Source organism: Molossus molossus, unplaced genomic scaffold (genome assembly GCF_014108415.1).
Source record: "Molossus molossus isolate mMolMol1 unplaced genomic scaffold, mMolMol1.p scaffold_m16_p_2, whole genome shotgun sequence".
Taxonomy (NCBI): domain Eukaryota; kingdom Metazoa; phylum Chordata; class Mammalia; order Chiroptera; family Molossidae; genus Molossus; species Molossus molossus.
Genome location: NW_023425355.1, coordinates 141,048,004 through 141,065,287, shown reverse-complemented (window position 1 = coordinate 141,065,287; position 17,284 = coordinate 141,048,004). Strand labels below are relative to the sequence as shown.

The following is a 17,284-nucleotide window of genomic DNA, read 5'->3' as shown; positions in this document are numbered from 1 at the left end:
TCAATGCCTAGTCCAAAATGAGAAAATACATAAAGCCTGGGCAATAAAAATGTTTATCAGTCACTAATGAATTCTTCAGAAAATAACTCCAGGACACAGCCAAAACTGCTCAATCAAAATTAGCCTATTTTAATATTTTTACCAGCAAGTTTAATTTATATATTTCTGAATGTATCTGTCTTTTGCAAACCACCTCCCATCACTTTTAGAGACGAAGGGAGGCTAGCCTTCCAAAACTGCTATTGTTTAATGTGATTTGATATATCTTATTCACTTAGCACATCAGAAAAAATAATTTTAAAGAAATAAAATTAGGTAAACACTCCTACCGTGTCCATGGGGACAGGCTGAGGTGGCCCTGCTCTGGCCCAAGGCATCAAGGCAACAGGATGGCAAGAACATCAGCTTCATTATTGCAGGTCACCATCTAGGCTGTGAGCAAGAGAAGGTGCCACCCACCCAGGCTGCCATTACCCTGCCACCTTCAGCAGTAAACTAGGTAAAACAACTTCTTACAGATAAGACTGAACATGTAGATTTGAAAGTTGGTAGCCAAGCTAGGGGTCATAATGGCCTTTCTTATACTCTAGAACAGCGATTTTCAACTGGTGTGCTGCAAAAAAATCTTTAAAACATGCAATACCTGACTATTTGGTTAGGGGCACTGACCTCTTTTCCCTTAGATTGTCAAATAAAAAAATGACAACAGCCAACACAGCTGTCTGGTGTGAATGAATCAAAAGTATACTTTTTTTTTTTTTGGCAGATCGGTAAAAATATATTTTTTGGTGTGCCACAGAATTTTAGTAATCAGTTTATGTGTGCCATAAGATAAAAAAGGTGGGAAATCTAGAATATACAGGGACAAAAGGAGATTCTGATGACAAAGTTGTTCGAGATGAAGTCTGAGTGTTCATTGAAAAGAAAGCATAGCTAACACCTGTAGGAACAGAAATGAACTACAGTGAAGACAAATTATCCAGTGAGTTTGTGTTCAATGACCCAAACATCAAAGGAACATGTGGCTGTGGAGAAAACTTGAATATTTGACTCCTCGGGGCTGCTGTGGCTGTGAGCTCTAAGAAAGCCTGCGGAAGTCCTGGGCTTACTGACAAAATCATGTGATTCTCCCATGCTTATGGTTTATAGTGCTTGGCTGCCCTATGAGGAAAATAAAGTGATGCATTTTGAAAAGGAAAAAAATAAAAATAAAATTAGCAAATTGGTTCCTTTCATAAACAATCCTCTACAAAGGGGAAAATCTGTAAGTGCCCAACAGAGGACCTGGTCCATGCTGTATGCTCGGTTATGGTGGCTCTTATTGTGTGTTTCTTCTTTCAGGAAAAGCTGCCGCATTAACTCACCTCAAAAAAAAAAGGCATCTATACAAGGAAATACGATGACTTTCCAAATGCTTCCTTTCTTTTATATGCAGCCCATGTGATTTCCTGACCTCATTCATCATTAACAGAGAGGTGTTTGCAAGCTTTGCAAAATCAATCAGCATGCTTGCTACCCATGACCCAGACAAAAAAGAAACAGTTACATTCCATCCTCCCTCATTCCATTTGGCTACAGCTATATAAAGCCTGCTTTTCTAGACCCTTCTGTTTTTCCACAAAAGTCTGGCTCTACATTTTTGCCCCAAAGCCTTCAGATTGACTGTTCTGGGCCTAGCCATCTACTTAGGTTTAATCCCACAACTCCACTCCTACCTACACAGTTCCTTGTTTCCTTAGTCTTGTGATTCCTCAACCCCTAGCTGAGTCACTCCATAACAACTACATTTCATTGCCTCCATGTTAATGGCAACATTTATTTATAACATAGCATTTCTTAGTATCTGCAATACAAATAAACTCTTCTGATTTTTCAGGCATGAATTAAATTGACAGCTCTCTGTGTTGTAATGACAACAAAATTGGAATTAGCTGCAAGGGTCAATAAACAAAAATATTTTAATTTAATTTAATTTTTATCCAACTCAGTATGAACTTAAAAGTCATCCTGTTTTCAACCCTTGATTTTATGCATTAGTTCAGTAAGTTTTTTGTTTTGACAGTTAAGTATTTTGAAGTGTGGGTTTGTGATTATGATGATAACTTCTCACTTATGAGGCCTGCAGGAATTCATAACAGAAACAGAATATCAAATCTTCTTGACATAGACCGGCTAGCTGTTTATCAAACCCCTCTCCTCTTCCTTTTGGGCATCCATATTTTCTAGCTGCCCTTGCAGCTAGATGTGGTCATGTGACTACATTCTAGTCAAGGAAATGCAGATAGAAGTAAAGTGGATGAATTCCAGGCCTGGCCCATTAAAGTCCTCTGAGCTACATCCTCCACACTATTTCCTATCGTCCAATGGCCTTGGAGGCCATATGTTGAAAATGGCAGAGCCACAAGATGGAAGAAGACTGGATACCAGAATTACCACTTGGAAGAATGTCACTGCCTACCAGGAATACCCCTTTTTGAACTTACATGAAAAATAAATAGATTTCTATTGTTTTAAAGCCACTGAGATTTTGGATTTCATTGTTATAGCATAGTTTTACCTTAACCAGTAACGATTTATACTGTAAGTCTTCACTTAACATCATCAGTTTGGAAACTGCAGCATTAAGTGAAACAACATAAACCAAAACCATTTTGATCATAGGCTGATTGATATAAACAAAGTTAAGTTCTTGGTTGCACTTCTAATATGAAACATTGAAATAAATATGAGCTACAAATACATTTAAGAAAGATGAATAAAAACAAGTATGGAATGATTTTCCAACCCAAATATTCCACTAAAGGGTTCTGGTGGTTGCATCCTCTCCTGGCAGCTCAGGGCACAAGGTGGGATCCATGATAGAAAGGATGCCCTTCCATCACAGGGCACACTCATACTCTCACCCATACTCACTCAGACTGGGGCAATGTAGACATGACAGTTCATCTCATGGGCACTTCTTTGGGATGTGGGAGGAAAGTGGAGTCCCTGGAGAAAACCCACACAGATGTGGGGAGAACTGAAAACTGCACACAGACAGTGACCCCTGCCTGGGAATTAAGTTATTTTTCTCATCAAGTTAGAACAAAATAACAGTATTTGAGGAAATGCCATATTGTACTTTTAAAACTAAAGTTTATTTCTGCCCCTAGTAACAGTAATATATCTTCATTGTTTACTATTTGGAAAATACTCCACATTGGCATGTTAATATCATCTGAAAAATGCTTTTAGAAATAAATCTCTGATAAGAAGTTTCTTAGTCATAATATCCTTTTTTCACCCCTGGACATGGAATGTTAAAAAAACAGACCCTTCAATTGAAATGCACTATTCTAATTAATCTTTTAGCACTGACACAAGTTATTCTAATAAGTAAAATAATTCAAAAGAAGAATTAATGAATTTTGGTGCAAGGTACAGCTGCTGCAGCCAGGTGCGGTCTCCAGAAACTACAGACTCAGGTCATGTCCTCGCGCTGCTTCCTGCACCTGCGCACACTGCGACTACATATGACATCCGGGCACCAAACACATGACATCAAACGCACGACATCCGGGCACCAAATGACCAGAGTTTGCGGCTACAGTTTGTGGTCATTAGGGTCTTCTTCGTGTGCGCCTGCGCAGACCCTCGCGCTCGTCTGCCTGTAGTGATCGCGAGGTGGACTGGCAGTTGTCACAGCTATCAGAAGCAACTTCAAGTTACATATCCAAAGAAATTTGGTTGGCACGCCCAGCCACCACACAGTTCTATGAAGTAAGGAGCCTCAAACTTTGCCTCCCTCTGGGACTCGCGCACATTTTATTTAGATCGTGCATTGAAAGGGAGAAAAAAATAACTGCTGATCTGAAGATGAACTGTACTTGGAAGATTCAAAGTATATACATCTATCCTAAGACCTATGTAGAAATAACCCCGGAAGAACAGATAAGAGACACAGAAACTAGAGGTCCAGTGTCTAAAGGAAAATTCCAGAACAAATGGAAGAGAAACAATATTTGGTGAAGAGAATATAGTTTTTTTGAGTCTAAGAAAAACATTTCTTCTTCAAGTTAGAAGACCTTCCCACAGTGAAAGCAAAACTGACAAAAATTGTTCAATATCTGCATGTGAACAACTAATGTTTTAAATTTCAGAGGTAAAGAATGCTGTAGATTTTCAGAAGAAAAGGTCATCCAGAGTACAAAATCAGGCTTCTCCTGAGTGTCACAGAGTAACAGAATACACAAAAGAGCATATGTAATATTTTGAAGGGAGAGGCTGTGTGTGACTCAATAATTCTATCTCAAGTCATATGTGAAGTCCACAGAAATAATTTTTATTTATATATGAGCTCTAAAGATTCCACTCTGAGAAAATTTGCTCACGGATGTACTGTAAATGAAAGGGTAATAAAAATAAAGACTTTTGAAGTAAAAGTGCATGGGAGAAGTCCTGGTGGTGAGTGTAAAATTAAATTAAATTAGAAAGTAAGTCTGAATAGTTATGTAAATATGTTTTAAAAGCACTGACAATGTTTTACTTTTATTTTTATGGGTTTTTTATTGTTGAAAGTATTAAAGATGTCCCCCTTTCTTTCCCATTGACCCCCTCCTTCCTGCTCCCACACCCCTCCTGCCTTCCCTAGCCTAGTGTCTGTTTTGATTGGTTGTACATATATCCAATAAGTTCTTTGTTTTATCTCTTCCTGTCCTACCCCCCCATCCCCCTCTGAGGTTTGTCAGTCTGTTCCCTACTTCCATGATTCTGGATCTCTTTTGGTCAACAGCTTATTTTGTGCATTATGTTCCACACAAAAAAAGTGAGATCATGTGGTACTTGTCTTTCTCTGACTGGCTTATTTCGCTCAGCATAATACTCTCCAGGTCCCACCATGTTGTCTCAAAGAGTAAGATCTCTCTTTCTTACAGCTGCATAGTACTCCATTGTGTATATGTACCACCGCTTTTTTATCCACTCGTCTACTGATGGACACTTGGGCTGTTTCCAGATCTTAGCAATTGTAAATAGTGTTGCTATGAACATAGGGGGTACATATATTCTTCCTGATTGGTGTTTCAGGTTTCTTAGGATATATTCCTAGAAGTGAGATCACTGGGTCAAATGGCAATTCCATTCTTAATTTTTTGCAGAAACACCATATTGTTTTCCACAGTGACTGCACCAGTCTGCATTCCTATCAGCAGTGTACTAGAGTCCCCTTTTCTCCACGCCCTTGCCAACACTTGTTGTTTGAGGGTTTGTTGATGGCGGCCATTCTTGCAGGTGTGAGGTGATACCTCATAGTCGTTTTAATTTGCATCTCTCTGATGATTAGTGATGTTGAGCATTTTTCATGACTCTTGGCCATTTGTATGTCCTGTTTGGAGAAGTATCTATTCAGGTCCTCTGCCCGTTTTTTAATTGGAGTGTTTGTCTTCCTTTTGTTGAGTTGTATGAGTATTCTATATATTTTGGAAATTAACCTTTTATCTGATGTATCATTGCAAATATGTTCTCCCGTAAAGTGGGTTCCCTTTTCATTTAGATGCTGGTTTCTTTTGTCATGCAGAAGCTTTTTAGTTTGATGTAGTCCCATTTATTAATCTTTTCCGTTGTTTTTCTTGTCCTGGGTGGTACATCAGTGAAAATTCTTCTGCGTATGGTTTCTGAAATTTTTTTGCCTACATTTTCTTCTAGGATTTTTATGGTTTCACAAGTTACATTTAAGTCTTTTATGTATTTTGAGTTTATTCTTGTGTGTGGTCTAGTTTCATTTTTTTGCATGTACCTGTCCAATTTTCCCCGTACCATTTATTGAAGAGACTGTCTTTTCTCCATTGTATGTTCTTGCCCCCTTTGTCGATGAAAATGTTTTTAGAATTCAATTTTTAACCTATTTTTTTTCTTTAAACTTTTTTAGTAAAAATTATTTGGTTCAATTAAAAAAATATTGAGACTTGGGAAAATTTGAATTAGAACTGTATACTAGATAATAGTACTGATATCACTATTAAGTTTTCTAAATTTGCGAATTGCACTGTGATTGCGTTAGAGAATGGCATTGTTCTTAGAAAATCCTGAAGTGTCAATAGGTTATATGTCAGTAACTGGTGAGGCCATTTTATGTTCAAAATTATTTCAAATTAAAGTGTTTAAAATAGTTTTTTTTTCTTTTAAAATGTAGGATCAGGATGTTATTACTATTCTGGTGAGAACCATTTCCATGCAGTGGTTGGGGCAGAAGCCAGTTTGAGTGGGTTTATGTAGCGAAAGATGAAAAAGTGGAGAAAGTGGGAGGTGACTCTTGGCCCTGAAATGTATGCTTTATTGGGTTTTCATAGTTGGAGTTTTCATAGGCAGATCACATATGTAAACTCAGTGATTAATGTGCACACATATATTTATTCTATACTATAAGTATCACGAAGTAAATTCTTCAGGGCTGTCCTTGTTTTAAACAGGAAATTCCAATCAGTTCCTAGACTGAAATTCGAATTCTGCCAGAGCTGCAGCAGCAGGTGAGTAAAGACAAGTACCAGCATCCCGAAGTTGCTGAGCTTTTGCTACCACTGACCAGGACGGTGTATTCTCACCCTCCCCTCCCCTCCCTGGAAAGTATTTAGTTCCTTCAAGTCATAGAAGGATTCTTGTATACAGATAAGATGATTGCTTTATTGGCTCTAGCCCTCAAAGGTTACATAATTACACTTTTTATTCATGAAACAGAATGGAAGTGACTGTGTAAACAGATTACATGTCATTACCAAAAATCACAACATGGCTTCTTTCTGACTGCCCAGCTGAATATCTAAATTACTCCCTCTGCCAAGGAGAGGGGGGAACTAGACCCAAGGAAAAACAGGGAAGAGATTGACTGTCAAGATAAGAATATTTATAGGAACTTTTATTTGTGATTAATGTGCTTTAAAAATATGGGAGGGACATTTAAAATACATACATAATCCCAGTATCTCAACAACATAATGATTTTCATTTGCAGGTTTTTCAAAGTTGCTCCATATGAACATATTGTTTCTAAGTTCATCAAACTATATATTTTATATTTTTATTAAATATATATTTTTTGTTAGTCCTTACCCAAAGACATTTTTCCTTTGATTTTTTTAGATATAGTGGAAGGGGGAGAGAGAGAGAGAGAGAGGAACATTGATGTGAGAGAGACACATAGATTGGTTGTTTCCCGCACAAGCCTGACTGGGTGGGTGATTGAACCTGCAACCCAGGTACATGCTCCTGACTGGGAATTGAACCTGTGACACTTCAGTCCGAGGGCTGATGTTACAACTGCTGAGCCAAACCTGCCAGGGATATCATAAAATTTTTTAAAATTTTATTGTAATACAACCACACTTAGCTGTTACAGTCTATTTTTTTTAGGTTTTTTGAGAGAGCCCTGGCCAGTTTGGCTCAGCGGTTAGAGTGTCAACCCATGGACCAAAGAGTCACAGGTTTGATTCTGGTCAGGGGCACGTACCTTGGTTGTGGTTTGGTCCCCAGCCCTGGTCGGGGTTGTGTGGGAGGCAGCCAATCAATGTGTCTCTCTCACATCGATGTTTCTCTCTCTCTCTTTCTCCCTCCCACTCTATCTGAAGATAAATGGGAAAAAATCCTCAGATGAGGATTTAAAAAATAATAATAAATAGTAAGATTTTTGAAAGAGAGGAAGGGAGAAGTAGAGAAACATCAGCTGCCTCCTGCATGCCCCGAACTGGGGATCAAGCCTGAAACTGAGGCATGTGCTCTGACCAGGAATCAAACTGGCAACCTTTTGGTGCACAGGATGATGCCCAACCAACTGAACCACCAGCCAGGGCTATCATAAATTTTTAATAACTGTTATATCCCATTGTATTTATACATTATATATATGTGTGTATTTAATCATTTTTTTATTATTGGATGCAAATATTGGTATTTTAAAATTATGAATACTTGTTGTAAATGTCTTCATTTGTATAGATTTTTCTCCTTTTGAATTTTTGTATTGCCTCAATTCCAAGATACAGATTTTTCTTCTTTTAATATTGTCAAATGAATTAAAAAAGAATTTCACTTTGCTAAAAGTAAATGATTGAGATGTGTTCAAGGGTCTGAGAGTTTGCAAATAGGAAAGACTGTTAGGGAAAAACCCAGAAGTGTTACAAAGAAGAAAGGAAAGATAAAAGTTCTCTTAGTAAAAAGCACATTTTTGATAATTATTGGTCCTGCACTCTAAGCCCTATGATTGGTCCAGGAGGGTTATCAGTCAGATATCAGGCAATATGGATGACGGGCACCAAGAGATCCATCCGCTCAGTCCCGGTGGTCTGGATAATGGATGTCAGATGGATGAATACACGAGTCCTTTGAGGGTTTTCAGGTGGCCTGGACACATAAGTCCTTCACTGGGTAATCAGAGGGCTACCTGGAGGTTCAGGCATTGACTCAGGACTGGAAAGTTCAACGTGTAAGTTCCCAGGCTTGTTAGAACAAGAATGGAGTCTTTCCTCATGTCTCAACCTTCAAAATGTTAATAATTTTAGCATCTTGGTTAAAGTGACTCAGTTTAATATATTCCCTATCTTCACTCTTTTCTCACTGGGTTAGAGTAGTACTGATATTTTCTAGCCGAGTGACTTTTACTGCCATTTAACGTTCCTGAGACTTAGTTTCTTTATCTGTACAACTTGGGTTGTCAGACATACCTTAGAAGACTGCTGAGGATTAAACGAATAAAATAATGAGAGGTTCTGTGTCACCTATCTGTACTCTTTCCTCAATATCTATCAGGGGACAATTGAGTATAGAGATGAATGACAGTATTTGTTTTTTTACCTGTAAAAACGTATTATTAAGTTGATGTTGCATCTTAAATTCATATTGTATTAGAATAAGAGAAATATAATAATTCTATAATATAATTCAGAATAGGGGGTTTACTGAGTCAAAGCAGATTTATGATACTTGATATACATATGAAAATGTCTTCTAAAAGGATTTTTTCAGTTTCATCAAGAATATATGAGTGTTAAATTTTCCTACAATTTTACCAGCATATGAGATTTGACTTTTCTCTTGATTTTAAATACTCTTAATAGGTTCAGATTCTTTTCTTATTTTTTTCATTTTAATGTATTTGCTATTCTACTCTTTTTTCTTTTAATTTTATTTACTTACTTATTTATTTATTTATTTATTTATTTATTTATTTATTTATTTAGAGAGAGAGAAACATTGACAAGAGAGAACATTGACTGGCTGCCTCCTGCATGCCCTCACTAGGGATTTGGCCCACAAGCTGGGCATGTTCCCTGAATGGGAATCAAACTAGCGACCTCTTGGTGCATGAGTCGATGCTCAACCACTGAGCACACTGGCCGGGCTTAGCTATTCTACTCTTTATACATATATAAAGGAGCTATGGGTATAAAGACAACAAAAGGCAAAATTTGAAGATATCTCAGAAACCATTCAAAATAAAACTCCTTATTGTTTAATCAGTAATATAGAAAACAACAAGTAAGAGAGATGAGCTTGGCCCAGCCAGTGTGGCTCAGTGGTTGAGAGTCGAGCCATGCACCAAAAGGTCACTGGTTCAATTCTCAGTCAGGGCACATGCCCAGGTTGTGGGCCAATCCCCAGTGGGGGTGTGTGCAGGAGGCAGCCAGTCATTGTTCTCCCTCATTGATGTTTCTCTCTCTTTCCCTCTCCCTTCTACTTTCTCTAAAATCAATAAAGACAATTTATTAAAATAAAAAAAGATACAAGTCTGCACCCTGGCTCCTTCCCTTTCAGTGTTGTAGCCTCTGTTCTGCTGCCATGTGCAAAATCAGAAGAAGGCAGCGATTTCTTTACAGAATCACAGAATTTTTCAACTAGAAGAACCCTTAGGGATGATCTGGTCAGACCCTTCGTTTTACGCATGATTAAATAAAAACCCAGTGAGATTCAAACTGTTCAAGATTTTGCAGCTAGGAAGTGGCTGGGCAGAAATTGGAGAGCAAGGTTCTAGACTTTTCTACCAGGCACCCTGCCTCTCTGGTGCAAATTCCATTTGAAGGCTAATGGCACAACTACTAGTCCTTGACATTGAGTTGGGCGGTATAAAATTTAGGCTTAGAATATTCCTAAATCTTACTAAATAAGTCCAGAAAGTGAATTCATATTATCTGATTTAAGATTATAGAACCAAACATGAGAAAATCTGCCTAGCCGTGGCTGGTGTGGGTCAGTGTTTAGAGCGCTAGCCCACATACCGAAAGGTTGCTGGTTTGATTCCTGGTCAAAGGCACATACCCAGGTTGCAGGTTCAATCCCTGCCCCAGTAGGGCACATGTGGGAGGCAGCCAATCAATGTGTCTCTCTCACATCAATGCTTTTCTCCACTCCCCCCATCTCTTCCAATCTCTCTAAAAATCAATGGGGAAAACTGCCTATATTTGAATATGTGGCATAAAACTAAAAGTACATTTCATGCACTCCCTGTAATTGGCTTGTATAATGAATTTCAAGTAGGATGTCTCAGGTCTAGTCATTCAGATTTGTAGGTGATTAAGCCCTCCAGAGAACTGAATCACCAAGCTCTTGAATTTTCCTCACGTAGATTTAGTCTCATTGCTATTAAATATTCATGCTGTGCTTACCTTTTCCAAACCAAATTAACACTCAACTTTTATATCTAAAGAATGTGTATTTTCATCCAGTTATCTTTATCATTGTTATTTCCAGTTTTTCGTGATTTTTATAAAATGTTCCAACAACTGTTAACCCAAGTCTCAGGCTTTATCAGGCTATGTGAATACTGAGTCACACATCTGTCTCAAATCCAAACTGCTATGTCATGAGCTCAAATCAGCAAAACTGCTGGAAGCTGATCCTCCTTAAATTGTTTCCCAGCTATTTCTGAGGTCCCTTGGCTAATTCCTCATAAATACTGAGGATTGGTCACCATCTTTTGTCCTTGCCTCTGCCTTTCTTCTGGACAGTAATGCTGCTGGCACCACTGGTGGCCACTGTTGACCCATGCCAACTGTAGTCTCAAGGTAAGGTTCGTCCCTCTCCAAATTCCCCCTATCTAAACTGTGATAAAGCTATACTTTTCAGAAACCATGTCTTGAAGGCTCTGAGAAAAGAAAACTAAAAACAGAGAATAACTTACAACACCCAGGAAAAGTAGGTATTTCTAGAGATGAAAGCTCCAAACCCCAACCCTGAAACCCTAACTCCCAGCAGTCCCTCATGTGACAGTAAAGTGGCTCAAAAGGAAAGAGGTGACTCCAGGTATCGCCCTACCTTGGAGTTTAGGTCCCATTGCCCCCCATCTTAGAGAAAGAAGACATCTGGACTCTTTCAAGCCCTGGCCTGGCTTTACTTTCCTGCCCTGGAATTTCCTCTTCTCAGAATGACTGACAAGGGGAGTACCCATTTCTTGAGGGGTGGGAGGGAGGTGACGAAATCCTTATACCCACTCTAAGGATTCATCTGGGCTTCATAGCTTAAACAAGATCATTATAATAGAAAGCAGTCTATTTTCCCAAAACTGGCTTATACAGTCTTAAAATCACCACATTGGGGTGGGGTGGGGGGATTGTGCTGCAGTGGGAAACTGGATTTTCTAGAGTATACGGCGGCTCTCTGGGTCATCCAGTTCTATGGGAGCTATTTTATAATGTTGTAAGTGGTTAATAACTGATACCAATGCAAAGTAGTTGTTTATAGACATCAAATCATGTCCTATCTGGTGGAGGGATAGTGGTTTAATGGACTCTTTCCTAGTGTAGAAGAAGCCAGTTTTGTCTCAGTTTGCACATTCATTTCACTATTCCTCATCTATAACTAATATTCTGCACTAATTCCACTTCTGATCATCACCTAACAATTCAGATTCCAATTCGGATGTGTGTGTGAAGGGGTTCCCACACCACCAAGCAATTCTCCAACACCAGCTGGGTGTCCTACAATTCAACTCAATTCTGACACTACCTACCCAGAGATAGCATCAGATCCCACAGGTTAAGGGTTCAGTCCTACAAAACTGCCCCCCCCACCTTCAGATGCCAATTGCAAGTTCAGGTTGTCACCTGGACTTCTGACTGTCCAGATTAGATCAGAGATTCCAAAGACATCCCTCGCCCCTTGGGTTGGATTTATTTACTAGAGCATCTCAGAGAAACATTTTACTTATTAGATCAGATCACTGGTTTATTATGAAAGGACATAACTCAGGAGCAGTCAGATGGAAGTGATGTACAGGGCAAGACATAGGAAAAGGGCATGAGGAGCACGTGTGCCCTCTCCTAGCAGGCCACTCTCCCCAGATCTCCGTGTGTTCACCAACCTGGAAGCTCTCTGAACCCTGTCCTTTTGGGCTTTTGTGGAGGCTCATTACTTAGGTATGATTGATTAAATCATTGGCCATTGGCCATTGATTCAACCTCCATCCCCTCCTGGCTCCCTGGAGGTGAAGGGCTGGGACTGAAGGTTCCAACCCTCCAATCATATGGTTGGTCCCCCTGGCAACCAGCCCCCATTCATAGGTGCTTTTTAAAGGTCACCTCATTAACATAAACTTAGTGTGTTTGAAAGCGGTTTGTTATGAATATCAAGACACCTTTATAGCTCTTATCACTTAGGAAATGAGAAAGGTTTTTAGGAGCTCTGTGCCAGAAAGGGACAAAGACCAAACATAGATTTCTTATTATAAATATCACAATAACTGTATCTCTTCTTTGGGTTCTCCTTTGAATTGGCTGTAATACCTTAGTATTTTCCTCATTAATGAGTTGAAAGAAATTTTAACACACATTCATTTTTATATCTGTATGAGTCATGATTTTACCATTAAAAATATTGTCTTTTAACAAATACCACGTATGGGACCCTAAAGCACAGTTACTTTTTGCTAAATCAAATGTAGTTTAGTTTCTTGCTGTATTTTTCCATCAATATGAGGAATAGAGATCAAGTCTATGGATTCTCCCCCCCCCCAGCCCCTGTATAATATTCTCTCACCACACACACACACAATACACACACACATACACCTACACACAACTCCCAAAAATAAGCAATAGTTTTTAGCCATAGAACAATCTAAACTCCACATTCAAGAAGAAAATACCTGCTACAGCAATAGAGGCACAGTTCTGGTAATCCACCAAGCAGAACATGTGCTATCTTAGCTAGAAGACAATGTATTTGGGTTATTTTCCCATATCCAGAAATTCTTCAGCAATGTAGAGTACTTGGCTTTCATCTGTATCAGGGTCTGTCAGCCTCAGCACTGTTGACATTTTGGACCGGATAATTCCTTGTGGTCGGGCTGTCCTATGCATTGTAGGCTATTTAGCAACATCCCTAGTCTCTACCCTCTAGATACACCTCACCTCCAGTGGTGACATCCCAAAATATCTTCAGACATTGCCAAATTTCACTGAGAGAAGCAAAATCACCCCCAGTTGAGAATCACTTGTCTATTTTATTAAAATTCTTTCAAAATGGTTCCTTCCAGAGTAAAGGAGGATCTCCCCAAAGATAAGTGAATGAGCTCAATTAATATGTCTCAGCATACATGGGTTACAGTAATAGTGTTGAGTGAACACAGAAAATTGCAGAATGCTTTGCACAGGTGATACTATTTTTTTTTTTTTTTTGGTACGTGCCCCTAGTGGGAACCAAACCTGGGACTCTCTGGTCTACAGGCTGATGCTCCAACCACTGAGCCAAACCGGCCAGGATGCGTGATACTATTTATGTAAATCTTTAAAATCACAAAAACCTTATAATGTGTATTGCTCATAGGTATATGCATATGGAGTAAAATTATAAGACCATGAGTATGAAGAATACACACAAATTTAATCAGTATGGTTGCCCGTAGGAAAAGAGAGAATTATGACAGGCTAAAATTACAAAAGAAAACTCAATTGTATCAGTAATATTTTGCCTTTTAAAAAAAGATTTAAAACAAATACTGCAAAATGTTATCATTTTTTTTTATTCCAGCTAGTGCATATATGGATATTGTTACTCTACAAACTTTACTCTATTTTTTGCGAAAAATCTATAATAAAATATAAAAAATACAGCTTGAATTCCATATAATGTCCTCCGAAGTGTTATTAATTTTGCAATCATCTACTGTTTACATTATTCATACTGCTGCTTGCATCCACCATTATACGTAGCTGTTAGCTGGCAATGTTTTATAGAGCGATTTCCTGGCTCACCCTAATGACAACCATAATATTAATGCTCACCTTAGATTTGTGGAGTATTTTATCTGTTTCCAGGACTCTTACATCTATCTTCTCATTTTATATTCACAACCTTTATCACCATCAATCTTAGTCTCAACTATATACACCATGAAAATGTATTTTATTTAATGTTTTTATTGATTTTTTTTTTTTAGAGAGAGGAAGGGAGAGGGAGAAAGAGAAACATTGATGAGATAAGCATCAACATCAATCAGCTGCCTCCTGCATGCCCCCTACTGGGGATGGAGGCCACAACCTGGGCATGCCTGACCAGGAATCAAACCAGCAACCTCTTGGTGCATAAGTTGATGCCCAAACACTGAGCTACAACAGCCAGGCTGGAAATGTATTTTAAAAAGGATTCTATGAAAGCTGTTTCTTTGGTATCTACTTTAGTTTGGGTTACTCCTGAAACCAACTCTGAGACAAGGATCCTATTTAGGAGGTGATCCCAGGAAGCACATGTAGGGGAAATAAGGCAGGGAAGGGAAGGGAGCTGATGAGTGGAACATCATACAGCAGGTAAAAGTTGGGGGCAACTGAGGCTAAATCCTGCTGGGGAACTTGGGAAACAATGCAGACCATGTCTCAGAGCTCTCTCTGCTGAGGAGCAAGTCATGGGGCTTATTTTTCCTTCAGCTCCCATCTGTCAGTAATGGAGGGCTGCTCCCAGAGATAACAACTTCCCATCACTTCTGACCTGCCCCACTCTGGGGTCAGGCAGAAGCTCTCAAATGTAGAAGCATAGGTGCTTGCAAATGAATGCTGTTGGCATGTGCTAGAAATCTGAGTGCTGGGAGGACATGGGCAGAACCTGCAAAACATCTATTATCATGGGTGTCTTACATTTACAGCTTACATAGCACTTTCACAAATATCACCTTAAATTCTATGTGGAAGGGCATATTTTTATTTGTAATTAGAAAGCTCAGCTGAATCAATTTACTTGCCAGAGGCTTGAAACTGTGTCTTCTGCCTCTTTAAATTGCATGGCTGCCATTTCCCCATACCAGGGATAAGTAAACCATGGCCCCTCACCTGTTTTTGTAAATAAAGTTTTATTAGAACACCACCACACCCATTTGTTTACACATTGTCTATGTAGCTTTCATGCTACAACAGCAGAATTGAGTAACTGCAACAGAGGCCTGCAAAGCCAAATATATTTACTCTCTGGCTTTTTATAGGAAAAGTTTGTCAACCTCAGTTCTATACCATAAAAGTAGGAGAAAAGTTCATATTTTCAAGAATTTTGAGAGCTTCCAGTAAGAACAAATTTATTAAGAAGGAAATATTGATTATTATTTATTTTAAAAAATCCATTTTTATGAAGTGGGTTAGGAGCAAATAGTATTTTAAAAAACTGTTTCCATAAGAACAAATATTGGCCACATACCCTTAAAAAAGTATATTAAAATCCAAGGAGAAACTTGAGGCAGTTCATCTTTACTGTGGAATAAACTGTAAACACCTAAGCTTAGATTAAAAAAAAAAAAATAGTAACCATTTATTGTGCCAAACCCCAACTAATTAAAAATTGTGTTGATAATGATCCACCGAGCTCACTAAAAGTGCTACATTTACAAATACAGTCTTATTATAAAGAATACAAATAGGACAAGGTCTGGGAGGGCCCTGGATGCAGAGCTCCCCGTGGAATCAGGGTACATCACCCTCGTTGCACATTGCTGTGTCCACCAAACAAGAAGGCCCACTGAGCTTTAGTGTCCAAAGTTTTTATATGGAGTACCATGACCTAGGCATGACTGAGTAAGTCATTGGCCACATGACTAAACTCAATCTCCAGCTCCCTTCCCCTCTCTGGAGGTCAGACTGGCCCAAAGTTACAGCCTTCTAATTACGTGGTTGGTCTTTCTGGTGACCAGTTCTCATTCTGAAGCTTACTAAGGGCCTATGGGTCTACCTAGAGTCACCTCATTAGCATAAAAAATTCTATCACTCAGGAAATTCCAAGAGTTTTTGAAGCTCTTTGCCAGGAACCAGATGTAAAAAATGGATAAATTATTTATTATACCACAGAGTCCTTAATATATTAATCATAATTATTTTAAGTTTCTTATCTGATAATTCTAAAATCTGTGTCATATCTTAGTCTTATACTGATGCTTACTGTATCTCTTCAGATTGTATTTTTTTCTTGCCTTTTTTCTTGCCTTTTTTCTTGCTCATGGGGATCTGCCATATCGATTACTGTGAGCAGCAGTCACTGACCCTTACATAAAACCAACTTCTCAGCTAAAATTGCATTTTACCAACACAGTATTTTGCTAAGTAACTGGTCAAATTAAATGCAATTTCAAAAAAAGTATCTTTTAGCAATATTTGGTTTTATGGTTTGAACCAGATTTTATTTCCACTGTGTTGAATCCCAATGGCCTTTTCAGTGACAGGCCATTAGTACACCTCATAATTTTGTGTTGAAAATGGTCCTGATGTATCTGGTACTAGGGATTGAGATTATCAGCCTTTTGATGTGAAATTTTATGTTAATCTGGCTAGGAGCAGGGCTGTGTGTAATGTTTACTGTAGCTGTATATGCCAGAGGCTTTCTTTAGTTTTTTTTTTTTTTTTCCTGCTTCCATGTTGTCTTTATTTATTTATTTATTTTTGATTTAATATTTTATTAAATTAATTAATTTTTGTTAAAGATGTTTCTCCTTTTCCCCAGCTTTGTTGTCCATGCCCATTGTTCATGCATACATGCATATAAGTTCTGTGTTTATCTCTCCCCCACTACCCCATCTTCTAGGGATTGTCAGTCTGTACCCCATCTCCACATCTCTGGGACTATCCCATTCCTCAGACTGTTATGTTCATTATATTCCACAAATAAGTGAGATCATATGATACTTGTCTTTCTCTGTTTGGCTTGTTTCGCTTAGGATAATACTTTCCAGGTCTCTCAATGTCATCTCAAAACATAAGAGATCTTTCGTTCTTACAGCTGCATAGTACTCCATTGTGTATATGTACCACTGCTTTTTTATCTATTCGTCTACTGATGGACATTTGGGCCATTT

The 17,284-nt window shown here is 38.5% G+C and overlaps 1 pseudogene; it reads left to right on the top strand.

Moving 5' to 3' along the window:
- Positions 1 to 389: 389 nt before the first annotated feature.
- LOC118635561 lies at positions 390 to 1,050 on the top strand (annotated as a pseudogene).
- Positions 1,051 to 17,284: the final 16,234 nt, after the last annotated feature.